Below are 18,211 nucleotides of genomic sequence, written 5' to 3' on the forward strand. Positions count from 1 at the left end.
ATCTTGCTTCTTGACAGGTTTTCTATAGTTTCAAACTACTTTGGTACAAATCAACAGGTTTTCTCTTCTCAAGTTGAAATCCGAGAATACATTTACCATCATATAATGAAAACCCATATTTTTAATACTTAGTGTGTGTATATATGTACACTGTGTTGTTACAATTCACTGATGTTTCCAACATATTTGAAAGCAAATCAAACATAGATCTTTTATGTAACAGAGATAAACGAAATAAGATTATTTGAAAGAGATGTAATTTAAAAAGGATTTTATCTTCTTCTATTTTGTAAATTATGAAAGTGAAAATTAATTTAGCTATAGGAAGTATTGGTTTCATGAATTTGTTCACATGTATGTGTATATTTATATACATAGGTGCAAATATATGGGTATATATATATATATATATATATATATATATATATAATCTCTACCGTGTTGATTTGATCTTCAACCAAACAAAGATGAATTCTACAACAAACAGAGATGCAATTATACCGAATTGGAGTTCATAATTGACAGAAAAAGACATATATACTTCAAAAATATGATTAAGACAATGATTTCGTTCAAAAGAAATAATTTTTCTACCATTCATATTTTAAACAAACTGAAAAAATGGCCTATCTGAGAAAATCGATTCTCCTGTATTGGAATGATCAAAAACCTGAAAGATGTTATCTATTTCCCTCTCTTCTCTTTTTTCTTCTCTTTTCCCAAACTGGCTAATGTTTAAGAGTATTCTCTGTGCTTTTCCGTTGTGTTCTCAACGTATCTATTCCTTTTTTTTTTCATCTGTTGTCCCTTGAAAAATAAATACGTATTTACCTATATGTTGAGGGCGTAAGTTTTTTTTTGTTCCTGAAATCATGGCTTAAACTCTATGTTCATTAACTGCAAATTGAAGTTTTATTGTTTCCAACAACAATGGTGGTGTTTTGATTTTGCCAGGTAAGTGTAGTTTGGTTAGCAAAAATTCTTCCTCTACAAATTGATTACCAAGAGTCTTTATTACTTTTAACTAATTTTCAAAATATGCTAAGTCGATTTTCCATGAGTCTTGACTATCTAATTTGCCACTTTTAAATCCAACTGCTAATTCAGTTTTAACAGTCCCTTCCGATTTTGTTTTGCTTCCAAAATTTTGGTGTATTCAATGCATAGTGTAAAGCATGTGCAAAGTCGATTTTTCCATATTGACTTCTTTCTTATTAATTATAAGTTTCAATGTATGGAACATGCATCTGTATAATGATGATTTTATATATAAATATATATATATATATCAGCATTTCAAATGATGAAATATAAACATTGTGCTTCATCCATTTCATTTTGAAGACAATTACTCCATTTGCATAAACAATGTATATACAAACAAACATCAAAATACACGCTTAATCATTTAAAAGCATTAATTCAATCTATTTTTTAAACAATGACATCAAATTTAACTTTTCATGTAAATTTACATCCTTCGTATCAATAATCATTCATTTATTCAAGATGCATTCGATGCGACTACTATGGTGTGTGATATTCCATCTCCATTACCGAATTCGAAAAGATAAAACAACTCTACCTGAACCAAGTTCTCACCTTCATCCACGTTTACCTATTCCTGCATTCACTTGCACTCAATTGTTCATCAACAATGACAATCCCCAATTTCACAATAAAACAATTTAAATCGTTCATTTACATTTAAATTTTCATTTCCAATTCCAATTTCATTTCAATTTCGTTTTCTTTTTCCATTTCATCCATATCATCATAGTATATAAATCATTTTCCTAATTTAATATTTGTAATTAAAATATTGATAAAAATAGTATGTGACAAAAAATCATAACTTCACTTGCCAATCAAATTATTACCTAAAAACTGAATTGAAACACTGCATAGACTATTTGAACAAATCCTTTAATCTACAACACTTGAATCCACATATCCAAAAGACACCAAGCATTCTCTAGACCTATTTTGATAGATAACTTTACTGTCAAAAACATCACCAATCAATTCTATCAACTGAGCGGTAGAGGACCTGCAAACGTAATAGTGCAATATATGCAAACATAAATATTATATATTTAAAAGGACATAATTTTCACATACTAAAGGAATGCCTGACATTCTTCCATTGTAACATTAAACATTGTTTCCTGCATATTGAAACTTCTATTGCACCATCATTACTTCAAATAAAAATACTTCAACAATTCGACAAGGTAGTTCAACAATATTAGAACACATAAATACTCTTTCTTGCATACTGATATTTCTACTATACCATCCTTACTTCAACATCAACAACATAGGATAGGTTGACATTAATGAAAACACAAGATAGGTTGACATCAATGACAACAAAGCAAAAAACTCAAGTTTCCAACAATCTCCCCATTTGTCATTGATGGAAACAACACCAACAACAAAGAGCACATACAACTGATCTCTCTCCCTCTTTTATATCAAGGACAAAGGATACTCTTCTATACTCTCTTTCTCCCTTACTGATAAGATTTGATGATTACAATACTTATTGCTCCTCTTAAGAGCAGTCACCGCATCAATCTAGGAGCAAAAGATGAATTCTAGAACCACCTTGGAAGGATGCACTGATTGAATCCATCTAATTTAAAAAAGGAGGGGAAAGGACCCCCAACTTTTGCCAGAGCTACTCGAAGGTATCCTTTTCCAATGATTTAGTAAAGATATTTGTAATTATTCTTTAGTAGGATGTATATATTCCAGTTTGATTTCCTTCTCTGCAACCTTCTCTCTTAGTAAATGATATTGGATTGCAATATGTTTAGTCCTTGAATGCATTACCAGATTATTTGAAATATTAATAGCACTTGAATTATCACACAAAATAGGAATTTCTTCATCATACACTACTTTGATATCTTTTAGAGTTTGTTTCATCCACATGACCTTAGTGCAACAAGATGCTACTGCACAATATATTTTGCTTTTGCAATGGATATTGATATTGAATCCTATTTCTTACTTAACCAGGAGATCAATCTATCTCTAAAGAAAAATGCACCACCACTTGTATCCCTTCTGTCATTTGCACATTTGAATCAATCAACATCTATTTATGCTTTCAGTGTGAAGTTATCATCCTTCTTGTACTAGATAATCCAAAGTTCATAGTTTCTTTTAGATACCTAAATATCATTTTCACTACTTGTTCAAGTGATTGCTTAAGACTAGCTTGATATCTAGCCACCAAACAAACAACCTGCATAATATCTGGTCTTGAGATAGTTAGATACAATATTCCTCTTATCATAGGCTTGTACCATTTTTTATCCACCTGAAAAGATTAATCTTCTCTTGTATCAAACTTGCACAAACCATCTTCATCTTTCTTTATGTAACACTTACTTCCAAATATTTTGAAGTACTTAATTGTAGGAGGTTTGTCATTCTAAAGTTCATAAGGTGTGTTTGTGTGATTTAATTTGATCTATACTCTATTAAGTAGATAAACTAAAATATTTACATCTTCTTTCCAGTATACATTAGTCAAGCTAGCATCCTTCAACGTAGTTCTCGCCATTTCAACCATAGTTTTATTCTTATTTTCAACTACACCATTCTACTAAGGAGTCCTCGGAGCAGAAAATTCCTTCTAATACCATATTTTTCACAAAAGTCGATAAATTGACTTGATGTAAACCCTCCTCCTCTATCTGACCTTAAGCATTTAATTCTACCATTTATTTGATTCTCAACCATTGACTCAAATTCTTTAAACCTATCAAATTCTTTAGACTTTTCTCTTAAGAAAGTAACCCAAGTCATTCAATCTAGAGTAATTATCAATAAGTAACATTTAAAATACCTTTCTCCTCTTAGTCCCCTTGTCCTTATAGGTCCATGTAGATCTGTATGAATTAACTCTAAGGGTTGTGAGGTGACACACTCCTTGTTTACGAGTCTTATCTTTGTTTACTTTCCCAATTAACATTCCCTACACATAGTATCAATAGGTTTGATGATCCTAGGTAAATATTTTACAACATGATTAAGGTTAATCTTCATCATATTATCAAATTGACATGTCCCATTCTTTTGTGCCACAACTAACATTCATTTCTTTGTGTTAATAAACAACTACTTCCATTGTTATGCTTTACATAGTAGACATTTCCATTAGTCCTTGTACCTTTTGCAACCAATCTTCTAGAGCATCAGGTTATCTGATTTCACATCCAGATCCCTAAAATATAACCTTATAACCTTTCCTATGCATCTAACTCACACTCAATAGGATATGTTTCAGACCTTTAACATAATAAACATCATCAGTTTTATGCCTACCATCAATAGAGATACTTCATTTTTTTCACAAATAGGTGAAGCTTCTTCTCCTGCAAACTTAACTGATCCACCATCATATTTATGGAAAAGGATTAGTTAAGTTTGCAGGAGAAGAGGTTCCACCTCAAAAGTAATTAATTTATGATCTTCAAACTTCAAACCACATGCAAATAATCAAAATAGAAATAAATCATGAAAGCATAAAGCAGAACAAACACATGAACAATGAATTTACATGGAAAACCCAAGCAAGGAAGAACCATAGTGAGAATCAAAATCACAATATAAATATAATATGTTACAATGTGGCCTCCAAAACCTATTGCTCCTGAGAGGACTTACAAAACCGAGGCACACAACCTTAGGTAAAGATACAAATGACTTGTAAAGCTGAAACACACTATTTTAGGGTAAGATACAGAAAGCTACCAAGAGACTCACTATCTTTTAACAGAGAAAGAAATAGATGAATTGAATTGAACAAGATATCGTAATTATGAAATCATCTTTGAATGAAGGTGTCAAGCGATCAATTTCATGGTAAAATTTTTCGACTTCAGACACAATCTCTGAACATTATCACATTGAAGATATCAAGATTAAATCTCTTCACAATAGTCTTTTGCACATCTCCAATTCTAAATCTACTTGCAAATCATCCACACACTCTTCACAACAATTCACTCATTTCCCTCACACTCATTCATACATTCACACTCCTTTATATTCAAGATAATCATCAAAACCCTTAACTAGGTCGATCACAAATAGAATAAATAGTATTACATAAATTCAACCACTCAGACCTAAAATATTTATTCTATTCCACTCCAAGAGATAGATAGGACCCAAAAACATCACAATACATCCTTTACAATGATTCCGATGGACCACACATGCTAACACATCCTCTAAGGTTGGTAACAGATAAAATGTATAGATAAGCATTCAAGCACATTAGTTAGTTAGCCAAAAAACAAATCTCCAAAGAAAATTGCATAATGTGGATCTACACACACCATGGTGAGACCCGAAACATTAACCATACTCATCCTCCAAAGAAAACCCAAAACAAACCTAAATATGATCCAAGTTGAATACAATATCACAATCAACTGAAAACCAATCAACTGAAAACTAGATAAGCTGACAACACAAAACTCTACACATCATAACTTCACTTGCTAATCAATTTATCACTTAAAAATTGAACTAAAACACTGCATAGACCATATAAACAAATCCTCCAATCCAAAACACTTGAATCCACATATTTGGAACCCACAAGACATTCTCTGAACCCGTTCTAACATATAGCTTTACTTTTAGAAACAACACCTATCAACTTTGCCAACTGAACAATAAAGGACCTACAAGCCTGATAGTGCAATATACACAGAGATATAGAAATTTTATTGAGAAGCACAGAATTTTCACATACCAAAGGAATACGAGGCATTCTTCCACTGGGACATTAAATATTATTTCTCACATATTGAAACTTCTACTACATATCATTCTTACTTCAACCAGAAATACTTCAACAATTCTACAAGGTAGTTCAACAATATCAAAACACATAAATACTCTTTCTTGCATATTGAGACTTTCACTTTACCATCATTATTTCAAAATCAACAGCAAAGGATAGGTTGACATCAATGACAACATGGGATAGGTTCACATCGATGAAAATAAAGCACAACAACTCAAGTTTCAACAGGTCCATACACATTCAAAATCAACACAAAATAGCCATCCCTCATATTCCTACAACTAAAAGTCAAAAAAAATTGTTTAGACTCAACGAGCACATAAAAAATGTTGCACTTGTTTCACAAGCAAGCCAACCTGCTAGCAAAACCAATCACACCAATAGTCAACCCTTCACCATTAGACCAAATCCTCAGAATCATATCTTTGAATTTCTCTTTCTCCATTTTGGTTTCTTGGATAAGCACAATGTCAGGAGTCTCCATAACAATCAATCATTTGAGATAATGATGTTTCTTAGGGCCATTAAGGTCCCTTATATTCTAGCTGATAACCTTCATTGAGAACTCGGGACAGGGAGGTGCTCACCTCCAGTAAAGACATACTTTCTAATTGATGCTTGAGAATAATTATCCATATCCTCACTTGTGCCTTACACTTAGCCTTACTGCCATGTGACATCCTACCCTTACAGTGTATGCTATCCTTACAATTATTACCACCTGCATCCACTATAAGGGTAGTCTTGCTTCCAAACTTCTTCATTCTCCTAGGTGCTATGGTCCACTCAGTCTCTTGATCTTAATTTCGATTTGTAACCATCTTGCCTGTTGTAACCTTACAATTTGGTTCCATTGCTTGCGATTGTCTGACTCTTATTAGTTCTTGCCAAGGCAAAACTATTGCATTCATCCAATTTTATTTTTTAATTAGTTAAATCAATCAACATTTAGAATTTAAAATTTTGAACAAAAAGTTTATTATTCATATTCATTTTATATTTTACATAATTATATAAAATTATAATTTTTCTTTACTTCCATTAGCTCATATTGGAAATAGTGGGTAGAAAAATCATTTTTCTTTGTATAAAATAACATATTTTTCTTTTAAAACATACACAATTTTTCACATAGCCTTGCTCTCTCATTCTGCAAGTTCAAAATTCAAACCCCTATCGTTCATGGTGGAGTTTGCTGGTGGGGATCTCCCCCACCGCCTATGGACCCCGTTTATGACCCTGCAATGCTAAAACTGTCTGTCACATCCTCTCCTGGTCCTATGATGGTTCCTCCCTCCAGTTTGGCTATGTTTTAGATTGACGGTTCTTCTTCGGAGAGCTCTCTGGCCATGCCTGTGGTTTCTGATCCTATTCCCGACGTGCTGGTTGTTCATGATAAACAAAATATCATGGAGCCTCCGACTGTTAACACAAATCTCAAAGGATGGAAAAATGTGTTGGTTGGAAACACTGAAACTGTGGACCCCAACATCGTCCTCGTCTACTCACAAACTGAAGAGGGAACGTCTTTAGAGCTTCCTGATTTTGTTTTGGACTACATTTTGCAAAACATGGCTAATACTCTGGTGGGAAAATTCTTCTCCTTGCACCCCACAGTGGAGATGGTCAGAAAATGGGTCAAGGACAAATGGAAACTGAAAGGGAGTGTTTCTGTTAGTGCCATGCTTGGAGCCCTCTTCCTCTTCAAATTCATTGCTGAGGAGGATGTCACTCTTGTCCTCTCTAGATGCTGGTTCTATGGTCGAAACAACCTTTCCCTCTATCATTGGAAGCCTGGCTTTGACTTAGCGGCTGACTTGCAGAAAATTGCTCTGGTATGGGTTCGGCTCCTGGGGCTTCCCCTTGAATACTGGGATGAGTCCATCTTTAAATGGATTGGGAACTCCTTTGGTCATTTTGTTGGTGTTGATGATATCACCAAAACCAACTCGCGCCTAGTCTATGCTTGTTTCTATGTTCAAGCTATTGCGAGCATGAATCTCCCCAACTTTATAACCCTCAAATTTAGGCTTGGTAGCTGGACTCAAGCCCTTGTTTATGAAAATGCCACCCTCTTTTGCCAAAAATGCCACAAATCTGGGCATATTATTTCCCAATGTAAAGCTCCGCCCCTATCTCTCAAGCTTAAGCGCCCGACCTTGGTTGAAGACCATATGCCAAATGCTCCTATTATTCATCAAGACTTGGTTGTCGGGCTTATTGTGACTCCTACTCCTGGCCCGGACCTGCCTCCCTCAGCAGTCGAGGACCCGGTTATGGAAGAATACCCCTTTGTTGAGAGTATTAACAACCTTCTCAAATCTCTTGCAAAGAATGTGGATGAAGCCTCTAAATTGGCCCTGAAGGAACAATACATCTCCCCAATGGCTAGCTCAGTTTCACTGGTTGATCAACTGGAAGATGGTTAGATTGTGAGGGACCCCACTCTCTCCCCAGAGACAGCTCGCTCCCCGTTGGTGTTTCCCACTCTTAACCAGGGTATCCTCTCACCTAGTGCTCCTGGTGCATCATCCAATGGTTGCATGACTCTTATTGACGAGGGATAGATTACTCAAAGATGCAAGACCAGGAATGCAAATCATGATGTGGGGACGAACCTTAAAGCGGGTCGGCCATCACAGAGACTATCAAGACAAAAGGAAGCAGCAAGGGATATTGCCAATGGTAGGCAATGGACCTTGGAGACATCCATAAAAGGTAATAAATGAAGGTTCTCTCATGGAACATGAGGGGCCTCAACAACCCCCAAAAGCAATATGCTCTTAAGAATTATATTTCTGAAAATAAAATTATGGTCCTTCTTCTCCAAGAAGTTAAGATGTCTATGTCTTCCTTTTCCCTTATTGCTGGGAAAATTTGGCCTGGTGCTAAGTTTGTTATCAGTGATGCTACTGGAGCCTCTGGTGGCTTGGTCACCATGTGGGACCCCTCCCATTTTTTTAGCAATCTTCTCTCCTTCTCGACCAACCTTTTGGTCTCTAAACTCTCTTCCCCAATGGACTCCTGCCTTCTCGTTAATATTTATGCCCCCAATGTCAGATCAGGTAGATTAAATCTCTAGAATGACATAACTGCTCTAATACAAAATAATGTCAATGCCCATTGGTTGATTGTAGGTGATTGCAACTCTCCTTTGATCCCCTCTGAGAAGTTGGGAGGCCTTCCAGAGTACTGTGACAACATGACTGATCTTGCCAAATTCATTGGCAGGAATGGGTTGATGGATGTGGAACTAATGGGGCAAAAATTCACTTGGTCCAATCTTAGGAAGGGAAAGATTCTTATTTAGGTCAGACTTGATAGATTTTTGATCTCGAGCAATTGGGGAATTGGTCCCTCCTTGAAGCTCACCGCCCTCCCCAGAACGGTCTCTAACCACAACCCCCTGCTCCTCTAGAATACCACAAATGTTGCAAGGAAAAATCATCCTTTTTGGTATGAAATTATGTGGAACTCTCATCCAGAGTTCAAGGATTGCATTAAAAGATGGTGGAGCACCAACATACCAGGCACACCTATGTTTAGGATTGCCTAGAAGCTCGACTTGGTCAAACAAAACGTTTGAGGTTGGAACAAATACACCTTCGGGGATATCTTCAAGCAAAAAAAGGACCTTAATAGTAAACTGTCTGTTATCCAAGAGCACATTGATCAAGGTGACTCCCTTGAAGCTACCCATATGGAGGAGGTTGCTCCCACAGAAAATGGAAGGAAAACTCCAACAAAGAAGAACTCTACTGGAAGCAGAAATCCAGGGTTCAATGGCTCAAAGAGGGTGACAAGAAGACAACTTTCTTTCACAACTCTGCTATTATCCATAGGCGTAGAAACCACATCTCCTCCCTCATGGATGACAACAATCGGGTGGTCAATGATGTAGATAGTTTGAGCAGACTAACTACCAACTATTTTGCCACTTTATTTAGGGAAGATGGTGACTTGGGGGCCCCTGTTGGGGAGGATCTTCTCAACTGCCTCCCACCACCCCTCTCGGTGGAAGATAACAACCTTATTTTGGCCCCTTTTTCTGAGGAGGAAGTCAAGTCTGCTATTTTTTCTATGGATTCCTTCAAAGCCCCGGGTCTTGATGGTTTCCCCTCGACTTTTTCCAAGATTTATGGGATGTGGTGGGCCCTGATGTTGTTTTGGCTACTAGGGATTTTTTTAGATCTCGAAGGCTCCTCAACAAGGTCAATCACACCTTCATTTCCCTTGTTCCTAAAATTTAGGAGGCGTCTACTCTCAAGGACATCCGCCCTATCAGTCTCTACAATACTATTTATAAAATCTTTAGCAAAGTTCTTGTTAATAGGCTCAAACCTTTCTTGGATCCTTTGATTAGACCTTTTCAGAAGGGTTTTGTCCTGGGTAGATAGATTCTTGATGCGGTCATCTCTACTCATGAGATTATTCACTCCATGGATAAGTGTCATCAACTGGGGATGGTGCTCAAGCTTGATATCTCCAAGGCTTATGATAGAGTCAACTGGAACTTCCTTTCCAAAGTTATAAAAGCCATGGGGTTTGGAGATAAACTCATCAAACTTATTGGGGAATGCATATCTACTGTCACCTATGCTATGCTTCTCAACGGGAGCCCCCCGGAGAAGTTCAGGGCCTCTAGAGGGTTGCAACAAGGGGATCCTATATCCCCTTACCTTATCATCATCCTTGTAGAAGTGTTGGCTTCTAACTTGAACTCTATGGTTCTCAGGGGAGCTCTACTGGGCATCAAACCTACCACTACGGCACCCCCCAATGTTCTGCAGTAGTTCGTCGATGACACTATTATTTTTGGTATCTCCTCTGTTTGGGAAGCTAAGGCTTGGAAATCCTTTCTCAACTCCTGTACTCTGGCCTCTGGCCAACACATTAACTATGAAAAGAGCAGAATTTACTTCTTTCACACTCATGTCCAACTCCAAGATAAAGTCTGCAGAATCCTTGGTTGTTAAAAGGCCTCCCTCCCTGGCACCTACCTGGGCCTCCCCTTGACTGTTAAAGATGTCTCTAATTCCTTCCAGATTTTTATCCTCAAAAGAATGTAGAAGAAGTTGGCTAGTTCGAAAGGTAGATTCCTCAGTAGTGCTGGGAAATTGCAGCTGCTCTCCTCCTCCCTCTAGGGGATCGCTATGTACTTTCTCTCCCTTTTAAAGATTTTTGCGGCTATGGCTACTAAGATTGAAAATATCCAAAAGACTTTCCTCTAAATAGGAATGGAAGAAAATAAGATGCTCGCCTTGGTGGGATGGGACAAAGTTTGTCTTCCGAAGGCCATGGGCGATTTGGGAACCCACGAGATCTCTAGGTTCAATAAGGCCCTTACGACCAAAATTGCCTGGAAGCTACTGAACAAGGATACAAATTGGAGTAGGATCATCAGGGCCAAGTACCTGGGTAATGGGGACTTTTCCTCTGTACTAAAAGAGGAGGGCCTTCCTAGGGGTTCCAAAATTTGGAATAACATCTTGAGCTGCAGGGACCCTTTATCTCATGGCTTGAGGTGGCTTATTGGAAATGGTAGGAATATTCTCTTCTGGGAGGATTGTTGGTTATGAGAGAGAGCCCTTGCTTCTTCCCCCTCCCTGAGAAGGCTCCAGGATGCCACCAAAAGCTTTTTTGGTGAAAGGGTCAGTGATTATTTCAGCAACCACACTTGGAGAGCCTTGGAGGATTGCTGCATTGATCACCCCTTCCTCCTCCCTACTGCTAGAGAGCTCCAGAATCTTTTGGCTGGTATGTTCCTCCCCCTTTTTCCTAGGGAGGATAGATTCATTTGGAAGTGGGACCCCTTTGGAGACTTCTTTCTCAGAACTACCTGCACCAACTTACTTAGAGAACCTGTTTACACCTCTATCTGGAAAGAGGTCTTGAATCCCCAACTCATCCCCAAGGTTAATTTCTTCTGGTGGACTGCTCTCCTCAATAAAATTTTGACCCAAGATAATTTGGTCAAGTGAGGATTCCAATTCCCTAACAAATGCAACCTCTGCAAAAATGATGAGGAAAGTCTTGCTCATCTCTTCCTCCACTGTGCCTTCACTCAGGAGCTCTGAGGGATGGTCTACAACAAGCTCAATATCTGTTGGATTATGAATGATAATTTGTTAAATTTGTCCCAGGAGTTTCGGGGCCCCTCTTCCAACCCCCCCACGTGAGATGGAGTATCTGGAAGGAAAGGAATGATAGGATATTCAGAGACAAAGAGGCCTCTGTGGAAACCGTGTTTGCTCGATTCCTTAAGTTGATTCTTGAGAATATCTCTGTTTCTAAAACCCGGATGACGTCCAAGCCCCCCTCTACCTGGGACTAGGAAATTGCTAGATGTGGGAACCTTCCCCCTCATTATCTCTTTTTGACTGCTCTAATAGACTCCTAAGACAAAGCACGGTCTTGTCCTCTCCGGCTATACATTTCAAACTCAATTTTGATGGGGCTGCCAGGGGGGCCTGGCTGCTGGTGGAGGGGTTATCAGATCCTATTTGGGGGCCCTTGTTGCTTCTTATGTGGGTAACCTGAATGGGAATTCCTCTAATCAGGCTGAAGCTATAGCCTAAGCCTGGGGAATTCGCCTTGCCCTCACCATGGGAATCAAGATTATGGACATTGAGGGTGACTCCAAGCTCATCATTGATGTTGTCAAAGGACAAAATAAGCTTAATTGGACAATTGAGGGAACCACCAGGGACACCCTGAGGCTCATCTCTGGGCTTGACTCGTTCATAATTATGCATGTCTTCAGAGAAGGCAACAGTGTGGTAGATGCCCTAGTAGCCATTGGTCTAAACCTCTCAGGATTGATATGTTGGAGGAGTCACAATTCCCTCTTGGACCATGTTAACTTCCTTCTTCAGGAAGAGAAATCCAAAATCTTTACTAATGATTGAGCGGCTGCCAAGTGCTTCCCTTACCCTCCTCTCTTCCCTCGGGGTAGTCTGGAGGTGTTGGTTTCATAATTCAAATTTTGGGAATATCCCTTCAATCCTTTTTGATGTGGTAAGGACTCATTCGGCCAAGCTAGTGATGATGCACGTGTTGTTGTGTTGGCAATTCCTTTGGGCTTGCAAAGTCATGATGAGGTACGATTGGATTGGTAACGTGTTGGTTGGCGTTGGTATTTTCTAGCTCTTAATAACTCGTAACTAGGAAATTATTTCTAAAAGTGAAATCATTTTTTCCCATGCGCCCAACTTCATTCCTATTTATTGACACCGGGCTTGTACACTTCCCATTTTATCTTCTTGGCTTGCTTCTCGAAGGGTCTTTACAACTTTCTCTGTGCTAATTTTTTCATGACTAAAGAATCTCTATTGGCAAAGGATATGGGGGGCCACGGAGTTAGATATGAACCAGATAATCTGGATGATTTTAAAAATGACCCCCTGGTCTGGAATTTCTGCATTGAAGGTGGGGTTGCCAATTTTTTGGAATGCCTAAAGGGCCATGATGAGCAGTTCTCGGCTGATTTTTCCTCCTCCTGGTCTGGGAGGCGTGTCTCGGTTGACGGTATTGCCTTTCATGTCTTTGAGAAGACTATTTCCCAGGCTACGAAGCTGACCCTTAACAGCCTCCGCTGGAAGAGTACCAGCCATGTTGCAAATAGAGAAGGTTTGAAATGATTCTCCTGTAACCGCGAAGAACCCATCAAGATACAAGGTGAGTTTGCTCGGGAGGTGCTCAAACACCCATGGAACATGATCTACCTTATGATCATGAAGTACTTCACTCTCGAAGGTAGGAATAAGGTATTCTACTACTATCATTTGCCCCTCCTCAATCACTTCCGCAACAATGATTTGCTTTGTCTATTGTTTTATTTACTGCACTCTATAGAAAATTCTATTAAAGACACCATGGATCCCAAGCATGGGGATGAGTCACCCTACCTCCTTCACTAGGGCCTCATTTACAGGTTGTATAAATTCCATGAGGCCCTTTGCCCCGCCCCCCCATAACCTTTTGCTCTCTCAGCCCCCCATGCCTACTCCTCAGCAGCTTGCGGCCCTATCTATGACATTCCCTAGATTCTTCCACTATCCTCATAAGAGCTTTGCTATGGCCACCATGTCCCTGCCTGCTTATGCCTTGACAATTTCCTTATCGGCGGTCTCCCCCAGTTTAACTTTGTTAGCCTCTCCTAGTGCTTCCCGCTCCCTGTCCAAGGGTAAAGGCAAAACCCCTATTAAACATAAATGTATTGTCTTTGATGACAATTCTTCCTCTGAGAATGCTGAGAATGACAATCCTTCCCTTGATTGTGAGGTTAAAAGGATATCCTCCAGACTAGCTTCCAAAAGCTATAAAAAGAAGACCTCAATGATTGAGAATTTGGACTCCGAGGAGGACCCCATTGGGGAGGAGGGAGAGGACCTTAATACCACTATGGGGGCCCCTGATGGGGATGTTGTGGATGTGAATATGACTAGGGACCCCATGGTTCCGACCACTATTGGTGCTGCTGATATGGGTAACTCTGAAATGTAAACCCAGGACCCCATTGATGTTAAGGATACAACCCCTATGAATACGAGAACTGAGGGTGTCATGGGCGAGGAAATTTATGATAACAAAGCCTTGGACTCTGGTAACTTGGACCCGGATATAAAAATGGTTGAACAGGTGATGCAATCTATCCCCTTGATGGGCCTGGTTAATGACATTGATAACTCCCCTGTTGGAGATGTGCCCAAAGAGATCGAAGAGACTACGAATGACATGGTTGCTGAGAACCCCCAGGATGTCCCTACTTTTCAGCAAATTAAAAAGTTGAGCACAGATGTGTTGGATATCACACAGAGGATTGAGAACCTCGACCCTGTGCTTGAATTGAAGACTATCAAGGATGATGTCAACTGGCTCAAGAACAAGATGGAGGCTTGGGAAGCCAAAATGGTGAGCCTTAACAAATTCCATGTGCAGGTGTTACACAGCTCGATGCTCACCCTCTCTCTGCTGAGGGAACATTATGCAAACACAGAGGAGGACAAATAAGAGGCTAGGGACCTTTACAAGTTCCTATCCAATGAATGGAACAGTGCCATGGATGCCACTGGGGTGCACAAGGCACTCTTGTAGTTTTTTTTTGTTTTCTGCTGTTGTTCTGATTTCTAAAGACTTGGTTCCTTTTTGCTGATAGTTGTTGTTAATTGCTATTATAGTGTTGTTTCTGCATTATGATTTTTAATAGTTATGCTATGTAAAGGGTCAGTGCCCTTGTTCTCACTGCATTATTAATCAAAAACATATTTATCTCTTCTATTAATTATTTGAATGACATTGATATTATTATATTGTACAAATAAACATTCAATTTATTAAATAAAAGTGAAATTTTTTTATCCTTGCAACCTCCATACAAAAATCATATTATACATATGGTAACGAAGCTTATATGGTTAGAACACGTATCCCATTAATGTTGTACGCCCATTAATGTTGTATGCACGTACTCCATGTGCTCTGGTGTTTAGCTCACATGCCTCATCTATGCGTCCTCATTATGTCATGCAAACATTGAAATTGGTAAGCTTTTTAAAATTAAAAGTGCACATTTTTCATTAAGTGTTGGTTACGTCGAAGGTGTTCCCTTATATGAGATGGACAACTTGATTTTGGCCATCAACGGTGCAAAATGTATTAATCTCGTGCAAGACGATTGTACCAATTGTGTCCGTCCATTCTTCTCATGGAAATTCACTTTTTAATGTCATTCTTTCTGCTACGAGTCTAAAACTTACAAAACAAGCTACATACTCACGGTTACCCGTGTACGTATCCCTCGAATTAAATTAACCCTCAGTGATTGAGAGTACAATGACCATGACGCTCATTAAATTGCAAAACTTGCAAAACTCGTTGAAAAAATTCTTCCACTTTCTTCGCTGCTCTTGGAAAAGGAATTAACAATTTAGTTTATCGTGAAATCATCCTTGAAAAGACAATGAACTTGGCTTGTACATACCTCCAATTGTCGAGGCTCCTTGGTATGTCTTTGTTAGGAGCAACCTTCTGTCTCACTTCTCGTATTCTCTCTTTGTCATTAATAAGAGCAACAATGGCCTGGGCCTTCTTTCTAACATTCTATCCTTGGTCCTTCCCATGTGAATCAACATACTGGAAATCAAAGAGAGTCAAAATTTGGTAAGCATATTGCTCTCGAAGATTATCTATAACACGTTCTGAGTTTTTTCCCACTAAAAATTCAAGAACTACCAAAGACTTATAAACATGGCGCCAATTTTTACTAGTATCGTTTAGCCTTCTCCAAAGCACAGACATGATTATTTGATATTCATGATAATTTCTAGTGGCTTTTGTGATATCAGCCATTATAGATCCATGAGGGCCCCAAGGCTCATTGCTTGTAACAACAAGTACCTTTTGCTAAATTCCAGCCACCTTGAGAACTTTTATATTCACATCTCTCTGAATGTCTCTATAAGTCTGATAAAAAACCTTCTTCATCACGCCTTCACCAATTTAGATCTCTCAGGAAAACCCTGTTTCTCCTACTTCGCACTATCATGATGCCCTTACTCCACTTGATCCGCCACAAATCCGTCTTAGAATCCTCTAAAACTGCAAGGAATTGAATTCGGCAAGAAAATCTCCATAAAACGTAACATCTAACTCGATTTGACGAAATTTCTCTGTTCTCACAATATAATGAATTGCTATGTGATATGAAATTTTCGTACTATATCATCTATCACTTTCATGAAATAAAAATAAGGAAATGAGAGGATGAGGGTAAAATTGGGCAAATGCTCGAACCCCAAATGATGAGAGGATGATCATAAAATACCGAAGAAGAATTCATTGTTGTAGAATAGCCCTCAATTCATTCAACCCTAGTAATATTTTATAGTAACCTTAAAAACAACCAATTCCAAGCCAAATGCAATTTTAAAAAGCCACCAAATTCAATGCAGATACAACTAAAATTGATGTAGAGGTTGGCAGCAGTAAGATGAAAAACCCACACACACACTCCTAGGTCTTACAATACCCATGCTTCTTCTCAAGGTCTCAACCCACTCAAAAGTGGAATTGGTTTCTTACCCCTATCTAGGAATGGTACAACACCTCCATGCTCTTCTTAAGACTCACTAAGACCTTCCACAATAGTGTTTTGGGATACCGGCTAGTAGCCCTATTTTACAGATTTTTTGTTTTTTTCTCCAAATTGTGCCAAAAAACATACCAAGAGAATTTGGGTTTTAGATACCCTTTTGGGACTACTATCAAACTCCAAAATTTTAGGCTTCCAACCTATTCCTGCACTCTCCAACACCTACTTGGGTCATAGGCCTAATTGATCAAGTTAGGTCTGTTTTAGAAAGGAAGTATATGAGAATGGGGTCACAAGAAGGTTATAACTATTCAAGAGGCTTATTATACTTACCAATGTTCCCAATCCAACAATTAACTCATCAATTCACCATTCTTCATTATGTGCACAATGAATCCAATTCTAGGCTAGTCTAAACCCTCAAACAATTTAGACTAGGGCTTGGTGGTAAGATTACAAAACCAACTCCTCTGACCTCTCCCCTTTGGAATCTTAGAATACATGCCTCTAACTTGCATTCTACCAATGATCATTGGATTCCAATGGGTAGATTGCAAGTTAGGGCTCCATTTGCATTGTAACCCTTGAAAATGGAGGGTTTCAGACCTGCAAAGAGTAAACCGCTTATAACTTTCTCCAAACTTCATTTCAAGAGGTCAGACTGAGTGCATTAGGAAGTTGATTCAGGTTACTTTCCAATCAACTCAGAGTTTCATCATAAGATTTCACACCCTCTACGGATAGTACGAAAAACTATCACTGTTATGGCAAAATCAGACTTGTTCTATTCACTTTCTCCACCAAACTTTACAAAACTCTTCAACCAACCTTCCCCATGGTTGTTCAAGCATATATAAATCCTTCTCAACACTCATAACCAACTTTTGAATAGTTATGAATGTTGGAGAGGTAGTTGTCATCCTACCGACAACTTTGAAAAGTTGCTTGACAATAAAGTGCAACATTTTAGCAACTTGGACAATATTGGGAATTAAGTACTTAGACATTATGGAAACATATCCAAGTTCATTATTTGACTCCAAACACCTAAGAAAACATCCTAGACCTAACAACACTGAAAATCCAAATTCCAAGCCTTCATGGCCTAATAGACCTTTCTGTTTATATGCTCACCTAAGAGATTATTGACCATACAAATAGGCACTCTATTACATCAAGCGTGATCATTGATCCAACCCATTATGACAACACAAATGAACATGTAAACACCACCATGGATAGAACCTTGCTTGAAAAGTAGAAGGTGCTCTGCACCATACTCC

The sequence above is a fragment of the Cryptomeria japonica genome, chromosome 10 (assembly GCF_030272615.1).
Source record: "Cryptomeria japonica chromosome 10, Sugi_1.0, whole genome shotgun sequence".
Lineage (NCBI taxonomy): Eukaryota > Viridiplantae > Streptophyta > Pinopsida > Cupressales > Cupressaceae > Cryptomeria > Cryptomeria japonica.